The following is a 27,041-nucleotide window of genomic DNA, read 5'->3' on the forward strand; positions in this document are numbered from 1 at the left end:
ACCTCTCCAATGATCTTGACACAATGGAGATAATTAATACATAGGTAATAGAGTTGGTTTGAAGATTTAAAAGTATATTTGTGGAATAAAATGAACAAAATGGATCTGTAGAAGTGGGGAGAAGGAGGAAATGGAGACCTCTGTAATACTATCAACATTAAAAATTAAAATAAATAAATACTCAGAATTAATAAAATATGCTATAACAATATAGTATGTATAAACATAATTTTATATTATGGTTCCTTGCAAGTAAGTAATCAATGACAGATAATTATGTATTATGTTTTATGAAGACCTTCACATCAATCCTTTAGAATTAGGGATGAAATTATATGAGGATGGTCGAGGCAAACTTGTCAAGTTAGCCAGGCTATTTAAACTTTCCTCAGATTAAAACAAACAAACATGTAAATGAACTATGATGTCCACCAATAAGGGCCACCTTTATACTTTCAGCTACTGGAGCATGGACAATATATTAGTCATCTATCCCTGGAGTGGTTAAATCCCACTCTTTGCCATGTCACTATACTACAAGTGGAAGTACAGTGTCAGGTAAATTTAATTTGCATCTCAGTTTGACTGCTAACTGACTGTGCAATCTTGGAAAAATAATTTAACCTTTTAATCCTCATCTATAAAACAGGAAAAATTATAGTTTCTAGCTCACAGGGTTTAGAAAATTCAATGAGACAATTCTTATAAAGGGCTCAGCTTCCAGCACTTTATAGGAATACAATAAATATTATCTGTGATTATTCTATCTACAAGAATAAAAGAGGACAAGAAGCACAACAAAAATGTATTGAGTACCAACACTCTGCCAGATGCTTCCTGTGTATTATTTGTTTTATTCTCTCAACTTCTCTGAAAAATGGATAGTGTGGTACTCCACTTTATGAATGAGAAATCTGAGGCTCAAACAGGTTATGAAACAGTTAAACACATTAATTGTTCATATACTAGAGGTCCAGTGCATGAATTTGTGCACCAGTGGGGTCCCTCAGCCTGGCCTGTGGCTCTCCAAAATTCCTTGACGGTTCCCAGATTGTGAGAAGGTGCAGGCCAGGATGAGGAACCCCACTGGTGCATGGTTGTCCAGCTGGGGAGGGACCACAGGAGGACTCCAGGGCGTGTCCAGCCTCTCTTGCTCAGTCCCCATCGGCCAGACCCCAGCAGCAGGGTAACCTACTGATTGAAGTGTCTGCCCCCTGGTGGTCAGTGCACGTCATTGTGAGTGGTTGAGCAGCCTTAGCATATCATTAACACATTACGCTTTGATTGGTTGAACTGACGACTGGATGACCAGACACTTAGCATATTAGGCTTTTATTATATAGGATTGTATAAAAGAAACATCTACTGAGAGCTTACTCTTTGCAAGACACTATTCTAAGTATTGGAACACCCCATTTCCTGGTTTCATAGAGCTTACTCTGTGGTGAGTGGAGAGAGAACTGAGTTCAGAGAGGTACTGGGGAGCTAGAGAGGGTGAAGCATATAGATTGTGAGAGCCTTGTGGGCCAGCGTGAGGATTTTGGCTTTGTCTTTTAGGAGAATGTGCCTTCAGGACCTTTGTATTTGCTTTAATGTTCTGTCCATTTTTTATGCAACTTTATTTTAAAAAAAGATTCAGCTTATTGGTTAATTAACATGAAGATCCTAGCTCAGGGTCTACAATCTAGAACTGTGGGGGTTATTAGAGGACTATATCAGGCAGCTACTGTGAGAAAAACCCTGGTATGCATTTTTGGGCAGGCAACAGTGTGGCACTGGGTGCCCCTCCACTCCGACAGATGTCTCAAGACACACAGCAGTCTCCTCTGTCACTTAGGCTATTCCAGTGATGTGGGCAGTGACCAGCACCAACCAGAGAAAAGGCTGAGGTAGGGCAGACTTGACTCTGACTGATGTGGTCCCTTCCCCTAACTTAAATACTTCTACACTTTGTGCATTAAGATGCCTCATATGATGCCACTGCCATCACCAGATCCAAGATTAGCAATTAGTGTCCCTATGGATAGTCAACCTTCACAGTGAAAAATTAATAAATCATGTTCAATAGAGAAACAGGAAGTTATTGAATAAATGAGTGTGCATGCTTCTTACTATCAATCAAAATTTACTTGCTCTATATAATTTCCTTTAGTAGAAAAACTATTTAGATACAACAATTTATTCAACAGTGTACACAAAAACATATGCCAAAGACACAACCTTTTGTGCCTTGACTTTACAAAAGACACATACTGTCAGAGGCGTCTTAAAAAATGCTAAAACCTAAAGGGATGGTGGTGCTCAGCGTGGAAATTATAGGCATCATGGAAGGCTGGGCAAAGAAATGGATTTTTCAGAACATAAATATACCTTGAAGTCAGTTTTGGAATTTGACCATTAAATTCCTCTTTAATAGATGCTTTCAAAAAATGTTCTCTTACTAAGACAAGAGCATTTTCTATATTCCCTGAGTTTCTAAAATGGGAATACCTTGAACATGAAATTGATTGCTTGTCATTTGCTTCATCTTAGTTGCCAATTCAGAGCACTGCAGAGTCATTTTATAAAAAATTAGTGAGAGGAACACTCAAATGAGCACACAAAAGCGGGGCTTCTGGGGATACATACATCCGATCACAATCATATTCTCAAGCCTTCCCTCCTGAAAGGAAGGAGAAGACTACTTGGATAATCAACTGGTCATCTGTGTTGTCTCCTAGCTTTATAAATGAAACAGTGACAGTTAAAGTACCTAAAACATATGAACATATGTGTGCATTTAACACACACACACACACACACACACACACACACACACACCTGAATGGAGATTCTATCTGTGACCATGGAAATAACTGGTTTTTCAATGTGAATAAGTGACCTTCACTGTACCCGCCAGGTGCCTTGCTTTCCCAAGCATCTGAGCATTCCTTCTCTGCTGTAAACACTTAGCATTAATCCAAAGCCTCTCATTAAGCACGGTGAGTGTTCTTTTTGACATAGTAAAACGAAAGCTAGCATAATTTGTGCATGCCAACGGGTAGACTTCCTTGCCGAAGGGGTTTTCCCTGCTGCATATGGAAGGTGCTGAACTTGTGTCCTCTTGCCAAGATATGATGATCATGCACTGTATATCCATGCATAAACAACTTTATGGAGAGTGACACTCCCTATGGATCTCTGGAGAGATGAACCAGACTCCTCCATTTTTTAGACTTGAAGTGTTTATGAATTGAAAAACATGTAACATCCTTCTCAACATAAGCATTGAGTCCCACATCTCCTGTGACTGCAGACAAGAATCGTAATCCATGAAATTTTTTTTGAAAGGATATACTGAGCAGTAACCATTAGCATAACAGAGTTAATGTAATTTCCATAACTCTTTTTCTACTCTTTTTCTCTGCACATATATGTAGTTTTATATATGAAGTCATCTATCTATCTATCTATCTATCTATCATCTATCTACCTATCTAAAATTTTTACACAACATAAAACTTCCCTTCCCAGGAACCTCAGAATTATTGCCAAAGACCTGGGAATTTATATCTAGAATAATCTCTTAACTCATTGAATCTTAGTCTTTTTATCAAAACAAAAAGGGAATAACTACTTTTACCCTCTCAACCAAACCAGGTTATGGGATAGAACCAATAATGAGAAAGTACTGGGGAACATAAAGCACATTTCAGATCCTAGACAGGGGTTGGGGGAATTAGAATGTAAGAATGTAAATGTCTATGGCGTATTTGCATGAATTTCAATTTAGTAGTACCTTTAAAGAGAAATGTGTTCATCTTCAGCCATAATTCTTAAAATTACTCTACATTCTGCAGTTTGATAATTGGTGCATTATACATGAAGTAGGACTAGTTTCACAGCTGGACTTTATAGCATGGCACTACTTAGAATATTTTTGTGGATAATATAGTCTTCTTAAAGGTTTCTCTCCATAAATTTTGAAACTAAAACTAGAAAAGTATGATATTGCCATGCCTAACAAATCAAAATTGTTTTAGGGTATATTTGAATTAATGCCAAATTTCCCATAGGCCCTTTCACATTTATAATGAGACAGTCACATATTAAAACTACCATTCACATTTGGGGTAACTCATGGAGTCCAGAAGTAACATCTTGGGGACTAATGCAAGCAATAACAACAACAGCAAATAATCTAGTTCCTCATTTAGAAGAAGGTGCTGAAACATTTGGAAATGTCAGAAATATTTATGTAAATCAATTCAAAATGGCAGCTTGAAGTTTACAACTCAGTGATAGTGGTGAGGTCACCTCTAGGATAATAATCTGCTACGTTTCATGGAGGAAGAGCTTCCCTAATATAATTCTCTTAAAGACCTCTTTGTAGGTGATATCATTCCCATTTTTCAATAAGAATATTAATTTTCATTTATATCCATTCTTGTGTCAGAAATAATTTAAGGAAGACAAATGCATGTAAATATCTATGTTCCCATCATTTTACCAATATAAGAGCTCTTGCTAGTAAATGTCTCTTCCTCCAGTTTCATACTCTTGTATGATAGAGTAGAAAACTGTTTCTTAAGCAGCCAGATGGTAAATTATTTTAGGTTTGCAGCTATACCAACTCGGTTGCAACTAAGCAGTTCTGCCACTGTAGGATGAAAGCAGCTGTCAACAAGACAAACAAATGGGCATAACGGTGTACCAATAAAACTTTATTTGCAAAAACAACCAGATTTGGACTATAGTTTACCAACCTCTGATCTAAGGTATCTTGCAAATGTCATGAATCCTTTCCTTACAAATTCTATTCAAAGCTCACTTCCATCAATGACTTCTAAGCAGCTTTAACCAATAATCAGCCCAACATGCCAGGAAATTTCACCTTCCCATGCCTTTTATACACATGTGTGTGTGAGAGAGTCTGTGCATGTGATTTATTGTCTGTTTTAGCAAATATTTTAGAATTTATCTTTCCCTTTTTAGATTGTGTCCTCTTTAAAAACAAAGGGCCTATTCTTTCATTGTAACTGGGCTTGCTCATATAATGAATGCATTACACTGATAAGTGTTCAACAAATGTGGTTGAATACTAAAAGGGAATAAAGGAATTCAAATTTATTGTGTATTTAAATACAATTTAAGAACTTGAAACTTGTGTGGGAAGAATAACAGGAATTCTTCTTTTGGAATCTGAGAATAGAATGCATGTGCGGTCATTGGCATTTCTTAAAACACCTAGATTTGGGCAGGAGGTTCACAAAAGTGATGCTATTTTGGAGGGAACTTTCTCTGCCCAATAATAATACTCACTGTGTCATTGCATCACCAGCTCCAAGGCACACCATTCACACTGAATTCTATGTAAAACCCTGATGAATAGATAACTGCTGGTCAATTTGCTGTTCTGTTCTGGGCTGTTACTCAGGTTAGGAACATTTTTGGCCTTCATTAAATGCCAATATAGTACACTAAGCTGAATCCTATAAATAAAAAATGTACTTGGGCCAGTTTAGCTACAGTTCTGAGTGTCTGTCAATTTGATTCAACTTCTATTTCAATAGTTTTATTGTCATGACAAGGTAAACATAAGCTCAAGAGTTGCCAAAGTCAATAAATCAGCACTTGGGTCTGGAGATAGCTTCTGCACTGATTTGCTCACTGTTTTGAAGGAGAGATAGACCAACTGGCACATGTTTAGAAAGGCTCCTTTGGCCTTGTATAAAAACAATCCATCAGAACTAATGCTCTCCTCCGGGCCAACATAGAGAAAGGCCCTTATTTGTTTGGCTTGCTTTCATGGGCCAATCAGCTAAATATCATGTTGCCAATGCCAACCCTATGTGATGGAACCATGAAGAACAGTTTTTAATGCACATGACACTTTAAAGTGATGAGTATTCCTGTGGTTGTTATTAGTCATACTATAGGCCAGAAGTCAGCAACATTTTTGTTAAAGGGTCAGATAGAAAATATTTCAGGCTTGCAAAACCTAACGGTTTCTATCACAACAGCTAACTTTGTCATTGTAGTAGAAAAGTACCCATAGGTAAAACTTAAAAGAATGCACAGAGAATTGTTCCAATAAAAATGTGTTTACAAAACATGCAGCTGGTTCAAAAGCTGTAGTTTGCCAACCCCTGGTTTAGACTTTCCATCATACATTGGTCAAAGCACTGTACAAATTTATCACTCTTTACTTCCTGAGCCATAATTTGAACTCCTAGCGGGCTCTTTGCATTCACTTTGCAACACAGACCACAGGTGCAATTACTTTGTTATTGTCTGGATTATTTGCATATGTAAGCCTAGTACCTATAGCAGGCTCTGGCAAAGAGTAGGCACACCACAAGTATTTATGAAAAAATGAGTTACCTGGTATATGTACTAGTATATAACCTAGAATGTAAGGTACATCGTTCAAGAATAACGGGTGCCCTACGATGCTTGAAATACACAATGGTTCTCTTTTCACATATTCAGATCCAGGAACATTTTTAAGGCCCTTTGTTTTATATCTCAAAGGTCTAGCCATAAGTTATAGGAAAATGGTGGATAATAGCAGCTAATATAAAAATAATATTAAAGGACATCTAGCTCCAAACCAGGAGTATGTAAAATAGTTGCAATAGTACCACCAATGGGAAAGTGTGCAAGGGGCAGTAAAGAAAGCATTCTACCATATTTCAGAGACCCCAGAAGCAGCTGTGTGACATCTTTTTCTCTCTAATGCCACTCTTGTTATTATCTTCAGATAATGTTTTCTACTGAGCACAAACTGTTCTAAGCAACTTTCTAGACTTTGAAGAGAGTAGAGAAGAAATTATAGCTTCTGCCTCTTATATTCTCTGTTTAGTCGGGCAAGAAGTTAAGCAATGTATTGATTAAAATAGAAGTGCATGATCATGTGAGAGTATGAAAGAGTGAAGAAGTAAAGGAGAAAGTAAGCATTTAGATTTTCTTAATTTATGTAAGGGAGAATCCTGTCCACACCACTTAAATTTTCTCATAGTTTAGTAGTGTATTTTTTCAGCCTTTACTTTTTTATACCAAGACTGAATTCAAATCTTATTTGCAAGCTAAACTGTTAAAACATTTTTTTTTTGCTGGGCTTATCTTCAAAACATATCCAGAATCTAATCTTTTCTTACCACTTCCAAATTATTAGCTTTGTTCATGCCCACATCCTTTCTCTAACTGGTCTCTCTGTTTCTACCCTGCCCTCTTCCAATGTCTCCAGTCCTTAAAAAAGTAGGTTTGATCATGTCACACTTTTTTCAAAGTAGCTAGAATGTTCTTTTCTCACTCATAATCATAGTCTTTCTAATGCCCTACCAGGCTCCATATGACACGTTCTTCCTCCTCCCATTACCTCATTTTCCACTCTTCCTCTGTCACATTTGGCATCTTATTTTACAAAGATTAAAAATAATTATTACCCACATATAAATATAGAAAATTTAACATGAGTAACCAGCGTTATCCAACTACTAAATATCATAAACTAGATTCAATTATAAATGAGTTTAACGGTAATACTTTGTTCTCACTTTCAATCACAAGATGTATACTTATGACATATTTGCTAGTTGAAACCACTTATAACTAAAGTATTTGAATAATTCCTTACCTCTATGGAAGGATACATTTCAATAAATGAGCAGGTAGACTACATTGCCTTTTTCAGTATTTCAATATCCAGAAACCTCAGTTAATGAGAAGCTTCGCACATGGCTGGGATCTTATGACCCTATAACTCCAAACAGAGGGTCTGGCACATGGACAGTGCTCATTTATGGTGCTCTATCAGTAGTCTTTTGTGATAATGAAGACCCTGGGTCTTTCCATCTTCCTAAAGTCCCACACAATAGTATTATAAGCACAGGATCATTTTGGTGCAAAGTTGGTGTTAAGAACTGAATTGTATCCCCTCAAATTCATATGTTGAAATTCTAACCCCCAGGACCTCAGGATGTGATCATATTTAGAGACAGGGCCCTTTAAAGGGTTATTAAGTTAAACTGAGGTCATTAGATTGGCCCTATTTCAAAATGAATTTTGTCTTTTTAAAGAGAGATCAGGACACAGACATGCACAGAAGGAAGACTATATAAAGACATAGGGAGAAGGGGAGCAATCTACAAGTTAATGAGAAAGGTCTCAGAAGAAATCAATCCTGCTGAAACCTTGAACTCAGACTTCTAGTTTCCAGAACTGTGAGAAAATGAATTTCTGTTGTTTAAGCCATCCAGGCTATGGAACTTTGTCATGCAGTCCCAGCAAATGAGCACAGTTGAACTCAAAATATGCATTATAATTCGTAATGAAATTGCTTACATACATGCCAAATTACTTACAGCAGCACTAACAGCATCTGAAGGGGTTGGGATATAATCAAATGGTATCAAAGGGTACCATAAATATTAATTTGGCTCTAAATACAATCTTGTTACTAATATGTAATGATGTATCCCTATCTTCACTTACACATGTAATTTTTACAAATCTCAGTCTACAATTTTAGATGTGAGAGAAATGTAAGTTTATTCTTAAGTTGAAATGAATCTGTCCACCCCAATTGGTTGTGGTGAAATAAATTTAATTTCATCACAACTGGGGCTCTTTATCCTTACCCTAAAATTGTACCAAAGTCTTAGGGACCAGTATTTAATAACGGGAGGGCTTACACAATATTACATATCAGAGAAGATCATTTCTCAACTTGTTGATTTTCATGTGTCCTGAATACTGTTGCTTTGTTGAACCTCCCTCCCTCTTGGTCTTAGGGTCTTCTGGGACATGACTATCTTTCAGATAATTTTGGATTGTCTGACATTCAGGAAACCCTCCAATATTTCTGGATCATAGGCTTCTTGAGACCCTTCACTTCCTCTCCTACTTTCGGGTTACTAGATTCCTTCAACTACTGGTTTTCCCATTGCTACCATATGGGTCCACTGGTTGAAACTGCAAGTTCATACACACTATCTATTTTCTTCTTATCTTAGTTAAAAAGCAAATCAACTTTTACTTTGGTTAAGAGTAGAAATATGCCCAATAAAACCCTATATTTTTGCATCCTGGCAGTCAAATGTGGCAATGTGACTAAATTCTGGCTAATTGAGGTATAAGTGGAAGTTGTTGAGTGGGACCTTAAAAGAAGAAATATTCCTTTGCTCTTTTTTCTTTAAATCTTTATTGTTGAAAGTATTACACATATCTCCTTATTTTTTACCCCATGACTCCCTTCACCCGGCTCCTGCCCGTTCCCAGGCCTTCACTATTATCAGTGTCCATTGGGTTATGCATATATGCATATAAATTCTTTGATTAATCTCTTCCCTTTGATATTTGATGCTTTTAAATATGAATATGATGGTTCATGGAGCCATTTTAGAAAATAAAAACATGGAAATGATGGTGATAAAGAAACCTGTTACCTGATAATCATGGAATTACTGTAAATGGACTTCTTCAGCAACAAGAACAAAAACAAATCTCTTATTTATTTAAGCTTCCATTATTTCGGGTTTTTGTTATATACAAAAGAAGCAAATCCTAATTGATCCCTGTTATCTCAGAATGAACCTTTAGGCTAATCACAAGGTGATTTCTACTCTTGGATTGTGTCCTATCTTAGGTTTAATTGGGAATGGAACACAAATTCACCCTTCTCTCTGATTCCCTCTAAACATATCTTGATTTTTCTTATCTGTTCTCCCCAAAGCTCAGGCCCTGAAAGATTGAGTAGTTATTCAGCCTCTTCTCAAGGGACTACTGGGATCTAATTCCTCATCCCTTCCTCTCTAATTGACCCTCTCTGTCTAAAACCAATACTATTTTTGATTCAGTAGGGCACAATGCTTAAAAGTGTAGGATCTGGAGCCACACTGCCTAAAGCTGAATGCTGGATCTGCCATACTTTTTGTGTGAACTGGAAAACTTTATTCAGCCTCTCTTTGCCTCAGTTTTTCCATATATAGAAAAAATGAGTACATAATTCATATAAACATTGTAATACAACACTTACCAAACACTGAGGAAAGTATCTGTCATATAGCAAGTGTTCAAAATATTTTAGTCATCATCATCATCATCATCATTTTTAATGTTGTAAATCCTTATTTATACATCATCATGTATGTCACCAAATTTATTGTCCTTATTATAGACAGTCCCAATTCTTTGAGGAATTAAACTTAAAATAGATAAAGAAACAACTCCTTATTCTGTGTTGAATACTGTATGATGGGAAAAGTGAACATAGAATGGCCTAGCTGACTAATTCTAAGAAAGACCACTGTGTATAAGCAAATATGGGAGAGAAAACTTTGGCTAATATTTTAAAATGGTGTCTACTTCATGCTAACATATTCTTTTAAAATATTTGATTTAGCAAATCTATGCACAAAGCCATAACATGAGCCAACAATGCAGTACTATGAAAGAACCTAGGACTTGGTAAGGTGATCAACTGTCCCAGTTTGCCCAGAATTGACAGAATGCAAGACTTTCAGTCTTGCATTTAGGATGGAAAGTCCTTAGAAACTGATCATGCTAGAATTACGGCAGATAGATGTGGGATTAAAGCCTGGTATCTTCATTTCCTAATAGAATATATACAGTTCTACTCTTCATGCCATTCTATACCTAAGCAAATATGTTTCACTTAGTTGGTCCTCATTTATTCATGTGGAATATGGGGATAATATTATAAGATATCTTTGTCAAAGCATTTTGTATAGAGAAACAATAATTATTAATAATAATGAATATAATTTCCTTCCACTTTTTGTGATAGTTGAAGGCTACATTTCTCTAGCAATAAACTCAAGAAATTCAGGAATGAACTCACCATCAGGCATCTTCAGTCATGTATGACCTGAATAAAACTTTTAACAAAAACAAATGGCATACTGCACCTTCAACAGTGATATGCAGAAACCTTCCATAAAATACCCTATTTTAAAACCAATGAAAAGAAACTCCATCACTCTAGTTGAATGAACATAGTCATCAGCAACTGAAAATGGAAATTAGTTAGCAGAGGGTCCCTGGAAACCTGTGGAGAAATGACTTAATAATCATGGTGACTGAGACAGAGGTTTCTTTTTTTACCACAGCAAATAAAAAGAAATGTGAAAAATATACTTCCCTGGGCTTTTAGAAATAGCTTATTTAAAACTAACTTATTTATAATAGATACTTACAATTGAAAAGTGACTAGGGAAAAAATAATCTGAATTCAGAAGGAGACATTGAACCACAGTTTATAGACGCCAGTACATCTGTTTTAATAAGCATAACACTCGGTTAACATTGTGGTCATGAGGTGAAGTTTCCCACTTAATCAACTATTCTGCCTAGTGAGAAAATATTTTGTCTTCCTACCAGTTGCCCTAAGAAACAGGGTTTGCTGCATCATTCTTTCTCAATCTTTCATCTATGCTGGAAGTCCAAACTGGAGGAGAATTATTCACCTTGGAGTGTCCATGGTAGTCCCTCTCCTCACTCTGAGCTCCTGACTGCCCAGCACACACACAGAAATGAGATATTTCTCTGCAAAGAGGACTATGCAACTAACATGGAATGTATTTGAATAGAAACATGTGAAGTCTTAGTAAAATACAAAGAATCTCTCTCTGGTTAGTAAGACAAAATTCTAAGCATGTTGGTTGTGTTTAAAATGCTAAAGAAAAAATGAATCTGCTAGAAAAAGAATTAGTCAATCTTGGAAGCAACAGCAACAAAAAGAGGAGTCAGAGAGTCAATCCTGGGAGATGCCCCTGCAAGAACTTTCAAAGTCAGAGCACTTGGCTTGTCCAATGTGAATAGCCCTATTATCAAAGCCTGAAGAAATAAGTGTCAGATTCCAGCAGAAATACTTTCATCATGTTAAAGAGCATCATGTTGACTTCATCTGACACTTGCCACTTCTTTTGAAAATATTTTAGGCCATAGTATTAGTCTTCACAGGCTGCCATACAAAACATCACAGACCAGTTGCCTTAAAACAAGAGAAATTTAGAATCTCAGAGATCTGGAGGCTGAAAGGTCCAAGATGAAAATGTCAGCATGGTTGGGTTTGGTGATACTGCTCTTCCTGGCTTTAGACCAGGGGTCCTCAAACTATGGCCCACGGGCCACATGCAAATACAAATATTGTATTTGTTCCTGTTTTGTTTTTTTACTTCAAAATAAGATATGTGCAGTGTGCATAGGAATTTGTTCATAGGTTTTTTTAAACTATAGTCTGGCCCTCCAACGGTCTGAGGGACAGTGAACTGGCCCCCTGTTTAAAAAGTTTGAGGACCCCTGCTTTAGACGGTCACCTCGTTGCTCTGTCTTCACATGGCCTTTCCTTTGTGGGCACACACTCCTGGGGCCTCCTTTTTTTTTTTTAAAAAAAAAGGACACTTCATTTAACTAGCTCCTTAAAGGCCTAACCTCCAAATACAGTAACATTAGCTCTTCAACATATGAGCAGGTGTGTGTGTGTGTGCACAATTCAGTTCATAACACTTGTGGTGTCTGAGTTGGCCAAAATACCCATTATAGTCAATTCATTTCTATGATACCAAATAATTGAAATGAATTATAAAAAATTTATATTAGATATTGAGTTAATACTTTCAATGTACTGTTCATGGACTATGTTCATTAGAAAAAAACCTGGGAAGTTTATCAAAAATTCAAATTCCTGGTCCTCACCCAATATCTGAGGGATGAAAATCATTATTTTAATTACTTTCTCAGGTATTTTTAAATATACTTTAAAATATGTAAAACCAGATATAGGTGATTTAGATTAAGTCAGACTTGAGTTTCAATATATTAGTTAAAGAAACTTTTCCTAGGGCCCAAAATGGAAAAATGAACCATACAATATGTCTTTATTTTAAGGAGACTGCCAGAATTCACCCCTATAAAACAAACTCTTTGTCATGGTGTTCCCTGTTTCTTAAAATCTTACAATCTTGTCTCCTTATCTCTGAGTTCTAGAAAACTCAAAAACAAAACAAAACAACAACAAAACACATGTACACACACACACACACACTTTTCATTTCTCAAAAGGAGGAGTTGTCTTAACCCTAAACACAAAACCTCATTATTTACCCTCTCAATCTCAGATATCCTGACAGACTTCCAACAGTCCTATGCTGTTACATTAAAGGAATAGAAGAAATGAAAAGTGAATCTCATCATAGACATTTGTGAGCATTATATAATACCAGGAAAAAATGTTCACCCTTTTTCTCTGCCGTGCTCAATGACCCTGTATCTCCTGGTGAGTTTAAGTATCTAGGTAACAATCCATCTTTGCCCTAGGCAATCTTACCCCTAGCATTTGTAAAGTATAAACAGCGACCCACATACCACATGTCTAAAAGTTTAAAAGTTATAAATTAAAGCCATAAGCCATTAAATATATTGAATGAAGTGGCATGAGAATAAATGTTTAACACTGGATCTCTAAAAGGGCAGTGGTGAAATGCAGATTTGTAATATTGGTTGATTTCTATGGTACCAGCTTTAAAGAGCCAAGGTAATGCCACTGAACATGGGGATGGGAAGAAATGATAACAACCAGCTCTCCCAGGACTTTATGAAGTGGCTGTAGGATGCCACTGACTTCTTTCCTTAATGGATATAACTTTATAATGACATCTAAGGTTAGGTTCAGATTTACAAGTATTGGATTTCTGAGAATTCTAAATCAGAACTGGGCCCCTTCTACCACTGGCCTCAGTTCCAGACACAATCTCTCTTTCTTTTCCTAACCAGCTCCATTGCATACAGCTAGGGGGCCTTATGCCTGTACATGCTGACAACCAGTACACACCTCTAAGCTTTATTCACACTGACTCTATCCAGCTCACAACCTTGTAAACAGCTGCCCCTGTAGACACTTCTTAGGAAAAGAATTGCACCAATTCCCTTAGCCCAGAGAATACTAACCATAGTTTTAAAGATCCAAGATGAAGGCTCACCTAGGAGAAACGATTCACGCTTTTTTTAAAGGCTTTTTTGTTTTATGTTTTAAAATCAACATTGTCAATACTAAAAACTCCATCATGATCATGGTTATTATTTTTTTTATATTTATGTTTCTGTCTTTCCTGTTAGATGGGTTCCAGGTTCTTTAAGGAAACATTTTCTGCCATACTCATTTTGAATCATCAGCATCTTGCTCTGTCTGGTATATTGCAGGACTCAGTAACTATTTATCTAATTAATGGGTAAGTGAGTAACTGGACATGAAGAAAGAAAGAAAGAAAGAAAGAAAGAAAGAAAGAAAGAAAGAAAGAAAGAAAGAAAGAAAGAAAGAAAGAAAGAAAGAAAGAAAGAATGAAGAAAGGAAGGAAGGAAGGAAGGAAGGAAGGAAGGAAGGAAGGAAGGAAGGAAGGAAAGAAGGAAGAAAGAAGAAAGAAGAGAAGAAAGAAGAAAAGAAAGAAAAGAAAGAAAGAAAGAAAGAAGGAAGGAGGAGGGAGGGAGGGAGGGAGGGAGGGAGGGGAGGAGGGAGGGGAGGGAGGGAGGGAGGGAGGGAGGGAGGGAGGGAGGAGGAAAGAAAGAAAGAAGGAAAGAAAGAGAGGAAGGAAGAAAGAGAGGAAGGAAGAAAGAAAGAAGGAAAGAAAGAAGCAGTGAAGAGAAAAGGTGGTACAAAGATGGAGGGAAGATGTAGAAAGAATATATTCATGAATAAATGAAAGGCATCTCAGAAAATGATTTTAGTATAGGGGGGTATTTACTACAAGCACTTTTATACTGTACCAGGGACATATAATCTTGTCATTTAAACAATAAAAATGTGCCTTTTGTCTATTTCTGTATGCTATTGAGTAGAAATGTATTAACAATATAGAGGCTTGTAAGCAGAATGCTTTTAGCGTGATTTGACAATGTTAGAGAAGCAAAATTAGTTATAGCATAAGCTACTAGAAATAAAGTCCAAATGTGCACACAAGTTACATCCCTGGGGCCCCTGTTTTGTGAAAAATCCAGTGATGAAAAAATAAGGTGTCACATCAAAGAAATAGAAATTTAGTGCTCATTTCCTAGTATTAAATATCATTAAAGAGTCTTGTCAGAGGGTTTTTAATACCTGCTTTTGAGGGCATTGTTGTAAGTTGAAATATTATTAATGATAGCAGATTCATGGCAGTTAGAAAAATTTAAATTGATGGAAAATCGACACCTGGATATCCCAAAGTCTACACAAATAGTGCAAACAAAGTCTTAGTTATGAAGGCACTAATATGGGTGCTGAATAATTTTTATTCTATGGAAATATATTTATTGTTGATATTTTTAAATGATAAAATGTGACATGTACTCATAAAAAAAGAGTCAATAACAAATAGCTTTGTGTATTTCCTTCCACATACTTGTATGTACATACTGTATGTTTGTAATATTCAATTTTCTTTTTTCTTTTTAACAATACATATACTGATATACTTTCATGTCAATAAATATAAACTCACACCATCAGTAATAAGAAGTGCATAATATTTTATCCAGGACTTATCTAAGTAGTGTTATCTTGATGGACACATAAAATTTCCCCATTTTGTTTCTCTCTTTTTTTTAACCTTGAAAGTGATGAATAGTTTTTTCTCATACATATATCTCTCTGGACAAGCCCAATAAAGATAAATTTCTAAAACTTGAACCCTTATTTATCACATGTCAAATTTGACATTTAAGGTTTTCAGAATTGTTTTAGATAATGCGAAGTCACCTGGAATTTCTGTATTCTACCCCTCCCCTTAGAATATACCCTGGATATTGCTCCTTATCAGAGATTCTGCCAGTTTCACCCTACCATCTCTTTCCTGGACCCTTGTAATTGATGTCTTCTACATCTGCCCCCACACTGTACATTTCTGATAGTGAAGCCAGAGTAATACTTTTACATGATGAGTCAAATTATGTAATTTCTCTGTGTAAACTTCTCCAATGGCTTCTCCCCTCTCTCAAGAGTGTCCTTGCTCTAATTAACAAAGCCCTGACCTACCAGCCTGACTTTTACCCCTTTCTTCCCCTTCTCTCAGCAGACTTCTTTCATTTCTATCCCCCCAGAAGCAAAGGATACTGCCCCCGCCCCCTTTTTTTTTGGTCTTTGCACTTGCTCTTCTATTAGCTTTAAATGTTCTCATTCTTCTTTGGAAGATGGCTGGATCCACTTTGCAATTCAGATTTTTAATGTCAATTTCTTAGGGAGGTGTCTTCCTTAAACAAATAAACAAACAAACGAAATCCCAGCTACCTGGCCATTCTCTACCAAGGCATGTGTTCTGTCTCAGTTGAACACTTATCACTGTATGAAGTACTCCTTGTTTAGTTATTTATTTGTTTACAGCCTGGCTTCCTTCCTACCCTTACCTCCATTAGAGTATCCCTTGCACAAAAGCAGGGACCTTGCCTACATAATTCTTATAGTATCTGGCAGATAGTAGGCACTCAATGTTTTGTTTTGTGTGTTGTTGTATTTTTAATTTGAATTTGTATTGCTCCTGGAGTATTTGCTCTTAGATTCAAGAAGTGCACTGAGGTGAAGTAATATAGCCTGAGATATAACTGCTCATTAAAAACAAATCAGACGTATACTAGAATGAAATTTTCTTCATGAAAACATTTATCCACGAAGGGCAAGTATAAGGTAGCTAAGGACATATTAATTATTATACATTTGACCATGAAACAATCTTTATGATTAAATCCAGCTTTTAAAAAGTTTTTTAAGTTATAGGACATTCAGGGACATAAATAAGAACCTGTTTCCCAAACTTCGGCACATTCAATGACATCATGGTCGTTTTATGGAGTTTCCATGCAGGCTTTGTGCAAAGTTTGAATTTAAGCTACTGCTTGTCGGAGCTATTTCATTAGATTCCAATAAAATTGGGTAGCTTTTTATGCTCCAGTGATATTCTTAGCTTGGAGAAAGATGTGGGTGGCATCTTTCTCAGAAATATCAAAAATCTGTTAAGAAGATTAAGAAAAATTTAAAGAAGATTTTTCACATCTATATTTCTCTTTTCTAAAAGATTGTATGCTCTTTCAAGGCTAGAACCACGTCATATATTTCTGGTAACAGGGGGAAAAATTGAATTAAGTACATCGCCATCCTTTATTCCTTGTCGTTCATTTTCTAATGATCAGCCAGGCATGTTGTTTTCCATATTGTGTGCTATTATTAATCATTACTCTATCAGACCATCAATAAAACAGTCTGAGAACTGCTCTGCAGATGGATCTAGAGAGTTCGGTCACTAATGTATGACTAACCTCTTTCCTTCAGCTCCCCACCACCCCCATGAATGATCTAAATGCCCTCAAAATTTCCAGCGCAGTGTGGTGTCTCAATAGACAGCTTCTGTTTGGTTTATCAGAGGCCCTAAGCTTGGGCACGGCTCCAGCCCTGGGAGTAACTCATCCTGGTATCTATTAAGCTATGAGATGTGAGTCCTTGTCTCACTTTCCCGCTTGAAGGCATCCGTTTATGCTTATTTCCATCCTTCAATTGATAGATTGTTCTAGAAACTCAAATACGTCATTTGTTTTTCCATCCATTCCCTCCCTAGCCGTTGTGGATTCACTTCTGGTGCCAGATTGAGTCCAGGGTGATTTTAAAGTCTAATAAAGCAAGGAAAATCTCTCCTCCCGGTTGGATTTTTTTTAACGTTTGTTAATATGCAGCAATCGCGGGAGAGATGGAGTCTGTGGCTCATTTTCATGGGAAGAATCCAATTTGGATTTTATGGATGTGGCTGTCACTGGTCGGACATTGCTTTATTCCTTCACCAAGGAGGCCGCAGCAGGCTTTACTGCTGTTCCTGCTAATGGAGAGCTCGCTGGCGGTTTGGGTTGAGAGCATTTCCGTTTTTATGTATGGAGGTAATTAGCCCTGCTGACCATATCTCAGGAAGTGTCTGGATTGGAGGATTAGGATAAACATCTTCACTCAGGCTTTCTAGTGTGATCAATGTAGGGCGTTAGCATCTCATTTGATGTGTTTTTATCAAGGCCATGGGGTTTCCTAGGTCTCGCTTTGAAGAGGCTGTCTTTCATTTCTTGAATCACCAGGTCACCAGGGCTGGGCTTAAATGACTGCGACAAAGTTAGAGATGCTTTTACAAGCAATGCAATGTCCCAGCTCCCACTTAACCCCAGCCTCTTCCTTTGCTAAGCACCCACAAGTGGGTCTGAGCTCTGACTCGCCTTTGCTCCCCCAGAACTACAATTCTTAGCGACTCTTAGAAACACCATTTACCAAATGGAACTTGGATGCATATCTTAGAATTGACTGGGCTCTCAGTTCCTTGAGGGCAGACGCCATGTCCTTTACCCCACATATTCTTTCTCTCAGCAAGATATCTATGGATCACCAGCTAGTGATTAGATAGTGTCCTAGGTGAGGAGGATAAATAGATCAAGGCCATGCCTTTATGGAGGTTCCATTTTAGTCAAGCAAATCAGCAATAAACAACTTAGGGGGGAAATCGCAGTATCAGTAAAAAGTATTTTGAGGAAAATAAAAATCAGAATCTTATAATAAAAAATGTTCACAATAGAGAGTGGTAATATTTTAAGTGAGAGCTAAAGGACAGGAAGACATGGTGGAGAGAATGCTAACCACCGCACCACCTACTATCATTGTGACCTTAAGCAAATAACTTATTCTCTCTGAGTTTTGGTTTCCATTAGTATTATCTGAAGATAACAATAACAGTTTCTAATAGTAAATAAGTTAATGAGTATAAAGCACAATGCTTTTGCACATAACAGCACTCAATAATGGCTTCTAACTAGTCAATAATAATAATAATAATAATAATAATAATAAATATCCTTATTAAGACACATTTTATCCTAGTTTTAAAGTAAAATCATTGGCATATTTTCAGCATGGGTACATCCTAACAATGCTTAGCATAGTGCCTGCTAAGCAGATCATTTTCTATCCTGTAATTTTCTTTCTTTCTGAAATGTCTAATTTAGACTAGTTACTTCATGGCTACTTGGTCTGTAGATTCCATTGCAGAAAATACAAAATATACAACATGGCCCTTGAGTTCAGACACATAGCCATTAGTTGAGAATTTTAGAAACTGCATGGCCCTTTTTGTAAACTGTATCAAATTGGCTCCTCTATCTTGATTGGTAGTGCTTACTTCAGTCTTTTTTCTTCATGAAGAATGGTAATGTTCTTGAGGAAATTAAAGTTATAGTCAACCATATAGGATTCGTTAAATAAATTATAAGCATGTTTACTTCTACCAATAAGTATCAGGTTGTATAACAAATCATAATGTTATGATAGGTAAATTTTATAAAAATAAAGTGAGTTATGAAAAAATTCTGAAAGGAAATGCTTCAAAATGTTAACAGTGATTAAGTCTGAGTATGGGATGTAGGATCATGGATTACTGTAATTTTCTTCTTTGAACTTTTCTGTATTTTTTTCAACATCTCAAGAAAGGTACGTATTTGTTTTGTAATCCAATAAACTAAATTAATTACAAGCAAGATTAAAGTAAATAAGAAGATTCACAATCATTACAAAATAAATTCAAAGAAAATGACAGCACATTATGTAATTTAACAAGATATAACCCCAGGCTAAAGTATGGCCCACATTTTCAGTTAAATTTTTATTTTTTTTCTATGGTTTTAGGACCATAGACTCTGTTTTGAAGACACACAGGAAATATCCTCTGGTTATGTCCAACCATTTCCCAGCCAAAGATCAAACAGACAGGAAATGACTTGATTGCACACTTGTTCCAGATTCCAGAGTCCCTGCTTATTTCTCTCCACTGACTTGCATCAATATCTATGTCATCAAAATAGCCCTGAGATTGATAAGACATGAGAAGAACATTCTATTCCTTGTTTCATCCTACTCTGCACTGCCCTTCAGTCCCTTCCAACTACACTGAGATTGTACTTCTGTTATAATCCCTAATGAGAAAATTGTTCTCACTAGAAACTGGTCTCCAGGAACCTGTGCATACAGTCTAACTCAGTCTTGTATCCCAGGTGCCTTTATGGTACCTGACCTGTTACTACTGCATAAATGTTTGTAGAATTTATTGAGTTGCTAACATTTTCTTCTAAATTCCCTCTAGATAGCATAAGTGTGGGTCCCAATAAATTCTTAAACTCCAGATTCCATAAGAACCTGAAAGCCAAGTTGCTCATATTTTTAAGGGCACCTGTACATTGTACTAGCACAGTGGTTCTCAACCTTCTGGCCCTTTAAATACAGTTCCTCATGTTGTGACCCAACCATAAAATTATTTTCATTGTAACATTTCAATAATGTTCTTGTTTTTAGGTCTTTTCTTGTTTAGAAAGTCTGGCAGTTAAATACTTTAGAAAGCAGCCCAATGCCTGGCAAATCTTTGTTTTCTTGACCTGTAACAGAAATCAACCTCCCAACAAAAGCGCAGTTCTTTAACTGCAGGCCAGAGTGTGGAACTTTAATGTAAATGGCAATTGTAGGATCCCTTTATAAGGATATTGGGGAGGAGGGTAAGGTCACATGACAAGAATTATACTCTGTTTCACCCTTCTTTTTGGCATTTAGAAGAGTTGAATGGAAGGTAATGTATAGGGCTTAGGCTGCCGGGGTGCGGGGTGGGGGAGAGGTAATTTTAACCATTTTCCCAAGTCTTTAAATATCCTGTATAGCTTTCAGGCACAAAGCAATCTTCCTATAGACATACAAACTCAGGATGTGGTTACAAGGTGAATTCTACTCCTTTGTGTTAAAGTGCCTTAATGATCAAGAAAAAAAAAATAGATTTGCATAAGCACTACTTAGAGCTAGCACTTAACACAACAGTTACTCAAGACAAACCTCAGCACAAGGGGATGTAACCAATATGATGAGTCACCCTATGTGGTTTAAAGCCACTGCAAGTGAATGTCTTTTAATTCAGCTTTCATGAGCTCAGAACACCTTTTATAAGACTTTGAGAGTAACCATGGCATTGAAAAAATACACTTAACTAAGCTATTTGATTGAATCATACGATTGAAGGACAATCTGATTTAAAAATAATTCAGGTAAGTGGTTTATGAATGCCAAAGCTTCCATTGAAATCAGCTTGGGTCCTTTATTTTTCTCTCCAGGTCTCATGTCATAAGATACACACACACACACACACACACACACACACACACACACTGCCATCATCCTAAGATATGAGTAATATAGTTGGGAGAGGAATATAATTGGCAGCAATATCTTCCCATGTAAGCCCATTAGTAATGCTTATGTAATCTTTTGGCATCAGTCATTTTCTGGAGTCAGAAGTATGGTTTTCTGTTTCAGTTTCAAAACTCTAGTTTAGATAAAACATTTGATCTTTGAAGAAAGGTGCAATGTAAGATGTTTATTACTATACTGATGATGTCTTTGATGCTTTTCTTAAAATGATTTGAAGACACCCTAAATTATTTAAACCATGCGTGAGAAACTCTGGCCTAATGGTCATTACTATGCCGTGGCAGTCACTAGTAATTGATTATGGCATTTCTTTCTGTTGACTTCAGCCAGAATCAGCAAAGTATGCTAGGAAGACATGGCGCATCAATGAGAATGATCACGAGAAATAAAATCTACTTTTCATTCACAGCTTATACCAGACAACCTAAAAATCAAGGTTGTGATTTTCAGGCGTTCATCCTTATCTGAATGAATATTTGGTAACATCAGGTTCTGTAATAACAATTATTATTACAGGTTCTCATTGTTACTTTATTTTTCTAGTATGTTAATGACTTGTTTTTCCATTGTATATTGTTTTTATTTTGCATTTCTGATAGATCACAGTACAATATGGATCCTACTGCAATATAATCAGTAAAAATTTGTTAACCAAATAATGATATGATGATGATTTTACTGAAAGTTGATTCAGTATAAAGAAAATAATTTTGTACCAAGAGTTGAAATAGTTGAGTTCTACCTTTTATTTTTTATTTCTGCAACTATATATGGACTGGTACAAGCGTTTTAACTTCTCTGGACTATGGTTTCTTCATTTATGAAAATGGGGTGATGAATTAAATTTAAACTAAAAGATTTTCATTGGAAAATGAATTGATTCTTCTGAGACATCTGCATGGGTAACTATTCAAGCACTTAAAAATGAGTAAGGTGCAAAACTATCTAACTTCAGAGGTACAACTCTTTTTTTATTGTCTTTTCATTTTTATTCTCCCCATCTCCCACATTTGTTGACTCAATGTTACTTCCACTAGAGAGTCCCAATTTTCAGATAGGTCCAGCTATGAGAAATGGTAACACCTCTCTCCTACATATACTCCATCAAATACACACACACACACACACACACACACACACACAATGAGAAGAATAAAATGTCCTTGCATGACTGATTTCCTCAAAGTTTGACTCATTTTTATTCACTACCAGAAGGAACTGTTCGAGACTCAGTCATCCCACATCCAGAGAAAACCTCACCATTCCTGAAACATTGTTTATCATTTTTGCATGTTATTCACTTTCCCAGGAAAAAAACAAAAACAAAACACACACCCTTTTACCAGGCAAATTTCTGTGCCTCCTCCAATATCAAGCCAGAGGGCCAGCTCCTCGATGAAGACTTTGCAATTGTACTTGGTTGGATGTTCTGGCTGCAGTGTTTTCTTAGTATTTTAACCATATCTTTGGGAAAGCAATTGCATATTGTAATTTTTAAAATATCTGTTCATATTTCTGTCTCTCTCCACTACTTAACAGCAGTCATTGTCTAGGCCAGTAATTTTCAACTTTTTTCATCTTATGGCATATGTAGACTAATTACTAAAATTCTGGGGCACACCTATAAATATATTTTTTTGCTGAATTTATGAAAATAGGTATAATTTTGAATCAGTCACACTGGACGGCTATTGTTGTGTTGGCTGTTGTCATTTTTTAAATTTGACTATCTAAGGGAAAAGCGGTCAGTGCCCCTGACTATTCAGGTTAACATGTTGTAAAAATTCACCAGTGTGTCTCTTCTGGCACTTCAGTTGAAAATCACTAGTCTATCTTATGGGGATGCGTTAGACATGTTCTGGAGCCCACCTAATCTCCCATTTCAAGGTAAGTCCCAGGACACACTTCAGAGCATTCTTGACCTCTTTTTATTACTGTAAAAACTCATCTCGGATACTTATGTATTTCAAGGCCAGAATCTTCCTTGAGAATCCCCTAAAAGTTTTCAGCCTTTTTAAAAATGAAGCTTATCAGAGAAGAGGGTGAACAAGAAGACTTTAGGTCCTGATATGTGTTAATTATTTTTAAAGAAGAATAGATTATCATATTTCAAAACTAAAATCATAATTTTCCTTCATTTTACTTCTCTGATTATCTGCATATATTACTAAAGAACCTGCAGTCTAAGTTCTTAGAGCTTTACTCCTAGTTTCCTAGTCTTCACAAGAAAGCCAACTTACACAAGTACCTGCCTGGCATTTGACAATTCCCAAAGGGGTTACTTTCAAAACATGCCATTTGCATTAATTTCCTCATCTCTCAATTTACCTCAGACAGCTGTCTTCACATGGGTGTGAGTCTGTGTGTACAGATTTCATATTTAACAGTATATTGGAGCACAGGTTGAAAGCATTAATGAGCAACTAGCCTAAAATGGCATATATACCCACCTAATGCTTAGAAAATGACTTCTTTCTTCTCCACCTCCAACAACAGCTCTTCCTAGACAAATCACCTTTATTGGTGATCTCTGACAACAGGCCTTTGTAAGCCTGACTTTGTCATTTACTTGGTAGACATGTTGACTGCAGCAAACAATCCCCTATCTTCAAGTTTTCCAGATGTTCGCACAGCGGGTTCAGTGTTTTTAAACTATCTAAATGATGGTCCCAAATGACAAATGTTCATTTTCAAAATTAAAGCTTATTACGAATTACCTGCCAAGTACAATGTGTCAGGAGACATGGAATGAATTAGAAATTTTGTCCATTGAGAATGAATGAATAAGAAAAAAAAACATAAATGAGGCAAGCTATTGCACATCTTGGAGGTACATAGAAAGAATGTAAATAAAAGTCATTTGCTAAAAGCTATGCATTAATATTCAAGAATTACTTTTAAAAGGCCCACCCCTCCCTATTGCCATGAGTCAGGCTTCAAGCTTGTTAATGACAAAGAATAATGGCTAGGAAAGATGAGGATAATTTCTAACATGAACCTGTTTTTTCTCTTTTTAATAATCATTTACACAGGCTAAGGTGTGATACACTGGGAAGAAAAAAATATGGCTGGCTATTGTGATTAAAAGACTGAACTCAGTGCCTTCCTTGCTGCCTTCTAGTTGTGTGGTCTACTTTTTGCCACTAATCCTTAAACCCAAGTTTCCTCCACTGAACTGTGGGGTAATAATAGTTCAACAGGTTGTTGTGAAAATTAAATACATCAAAAAGGACTTCTCAATGTTCTTTGTAAACTGTGAAATACCATGAATATATGCTGATTTTGAAATACTGTTAACTCCCATATTTACTATGTACCAGATACTGTGTAAGGTTTCACATATAATATCATATTCAACTTTTAAAACAGTTTAAGGTAGGTAATATCATCTCCACTTTCTAGATGAAAATACTGAGCTTGGTATAGAGATTAAGCAACTGGCCTCAGTAACTGCTAACTTGTGTTGAACGGGATTGGAACCAAAGCGTCTGACTTCAAGAGCATTCCCTCAACCTTTGTGATGTGACTCTGACCTTCAGTCATTAAAGCCTAGTGCTCAGTGCTGCTACTTTAGCTCAAAACATTTTGGAACTGCCATTCAACATTGCCTGGAGATCTAAACTTACTGAGGCACACAAAAGCAAACAGCCTGATGACTCAATAGGCAACTTTTCTTTTTGACCCCAAAAACTATCATCCAGTCAGATGATCGTTCATCCAGATGGTGATGCACACACACAGCCACAAATCCTATGTTAGAAGACTATGAGATTGAAACTCCTTGGTATGTGGACTTTTCTTCACACCCCCACAATGCTGGGTATAACATCAATTGTAACTCTAATCACCTACTGTTTTAACTGTTTACATATACAACTTTCCACTAGCCAGAAGTTTTAATTACTCTCTCCCAGAGCTAAGAATAAAAGTTTCATACTAGTGTTTGAAGAAATGAATGATGCACATTTTTTCATTTCTTCCCAGAAACATTTTTGGACCCAGATAGAGAAATAGGAAAACAGACTGACCACAGAGTCAGGGATTGCTTCATAGGACAAAATAGAACATCTAGACTTTCCATCTTTAAAATTATAATCAGCAGCGGGAAGCAAAGCAATACCACTGTCCCTGTTATAGGAATCTAAAGGCTTTTTATAGAATGCACAGCAGCAAATGTTATCGCTATGCTTGAGAAAACCATTTTCATTATCAGTTTCCTTTTTTTCCCAATTGATTATGACTTTTCCTTTAAAAAATGCATTTAGGCAAAAATTTTCTATGCTTGATTTAGCCCAAGGGAAAATTTTTTTGGAGGGTAAGGAGGGGGTGAGTAGTCTGAACTGAATTCCTCTGCTGCTTTAAGCGATGCACACATGGACAAAATATATCACATTCTACTGACATTTTTTTAAAAAGCTCCTATTACTTAGAAAGAACTTAACAATGAAAAAAACCAGCTTTGTTGTGTAACAGTTCTTATTGTGTAAGACAATAAAAAGATACAAGGTTAAGATTCTTTATTGTTGTTTTTTTTTTAAGTTAAGAAGGTTTGAGTGGCAGGAGAAAGGATGCTCTTAAAGTCATTTCTTCTTGGTTTAAAGAGGTTGTGTTGGACTGAAGCCTCTTAAAGACACTAAAGATGTGCCCATTGATGTTAAAAACCTCCAAGGTGCAAACCGTCTCTAAGTTAATGCTGGCATTTAGTTAAGACAAACTGAATTAATGGGGCTCACTCAAGGTGAACTAGGAATGTATTTATATGTCTGGTTCAGCCTCAGGCTTCTCTATGGAAGTAGGGCTAGAGATGGGATTTTTTTATAGCTGATCAAAGCTTTCTGGATTCTTCAGAAAAATTACATAGATGAGGAATATGAGGCTACACCCATTATGCTGAACAAACAGGTAGCATTCCCTCTGAGCAAAGCAGGCATGTCTCAGCAAAGCAGGCAATTTAGAAGTCTAGGACAAAACAGGCTTCCCATTCCATAGAAACTAAGACAAATAATTTTAGAATAACATTTGATTTAGTAGCTGTAAGGGACCTCTGAATTTAAATTTCAATGTATAAATCCCAATTTTGCCATGTAAAATTAATAATGGATTTCTCTAAAGCCAAACCCTCTTCAACCTGCACTGTAATTCTCTTAAGAAAGCATTAAATGAAAGCATTTCACTTTAGTTGAAAATCAATGGCACTTCAGTGAAGCATGCATCTCCCAAGTATTATGGAGTTGAGAATCAGGCAGCTCTGTTAGTAAGACATAGAGTCCTGGCTTTGGTGGTAATAACTTTATACAACATAGAAGACTGAAAAAAATTAATACAAAATGAAACGATTGAAAATCCATTGTGAATGTGCTCAACTTCTTTTTGAAATGTCAACCCAAATATATCATAATATAATTAATGGTGATGATATGGTAACAATAGGAATAAATATAGTATTAAGTAGAAATAATATTTAATTACTACTTACTGTAGAACAGACACTTGCTAAGTACTTCACAGGCATCATCTCATTTGATTCTCCTAAGAACTTTGTGACTTGGTATTATTAGCTATATTTTCAGAGTAGGTTTGAAGAAGTAATATCTACCTGGGAAGATACAATAAATTTTAGATGGATTAAAATAGTTATTTATAAGGTAATCTATGACCACTTTGACAATGAATCAAAAGGTATAAATTCCATATACTTAGAAAGTTATTTATCCCTTTGCATACTGATAATATTATATTCATCTTTCACTGTGGCAATTATAAAGATGTATAAGACATAGACCTTGCCCTTCAGGGACTCACAGTTTGA

At 36.2% G+C, this 27,041-nt stretch overlaps 1 long non-coding RNA gene across 1 annotated transcript in view; it reads right to left on the reverse strand.

Annotated features, from left to right (window-relative positions):
- Positions 1-26,822, reverse strand: part of LOC138997164 (uncharacterized) — a 55,210-nt gene extending 28,388 nt beyond the window's left edge. The window contains exon 1 of the long non-coding RNA XR_011468909.1: positions 26,709-26,822. This is a non-coding gene — a long non-coding RNA (uncharacterized lncRNA). The remainder of the gene's footprint in view (positions 1-26,708) is intronic.
- Positions 26,823-27,041: the final 219 nt, after the last annotated feature.

The sequence above is a fragment of the Myotis yumanensis genome, unplaced genomic scaffold (assembly GCF_028538775.1).
Source record: "Myotis yumanensis isolate MYYU_CA2020_CCGP unplaced genomic scaffold, mMyoYum1.0.hap1 SCAF_1, whole genome shotgun sequence".
In the NCBI taxonomy this organism is placed as follows: domain Eukaryota; kingdom Metazoa; phylum Chordata; class Mammalia; order Chiroptera; family Vespertilionidae; genus Myotis; species Myotis yumanensis.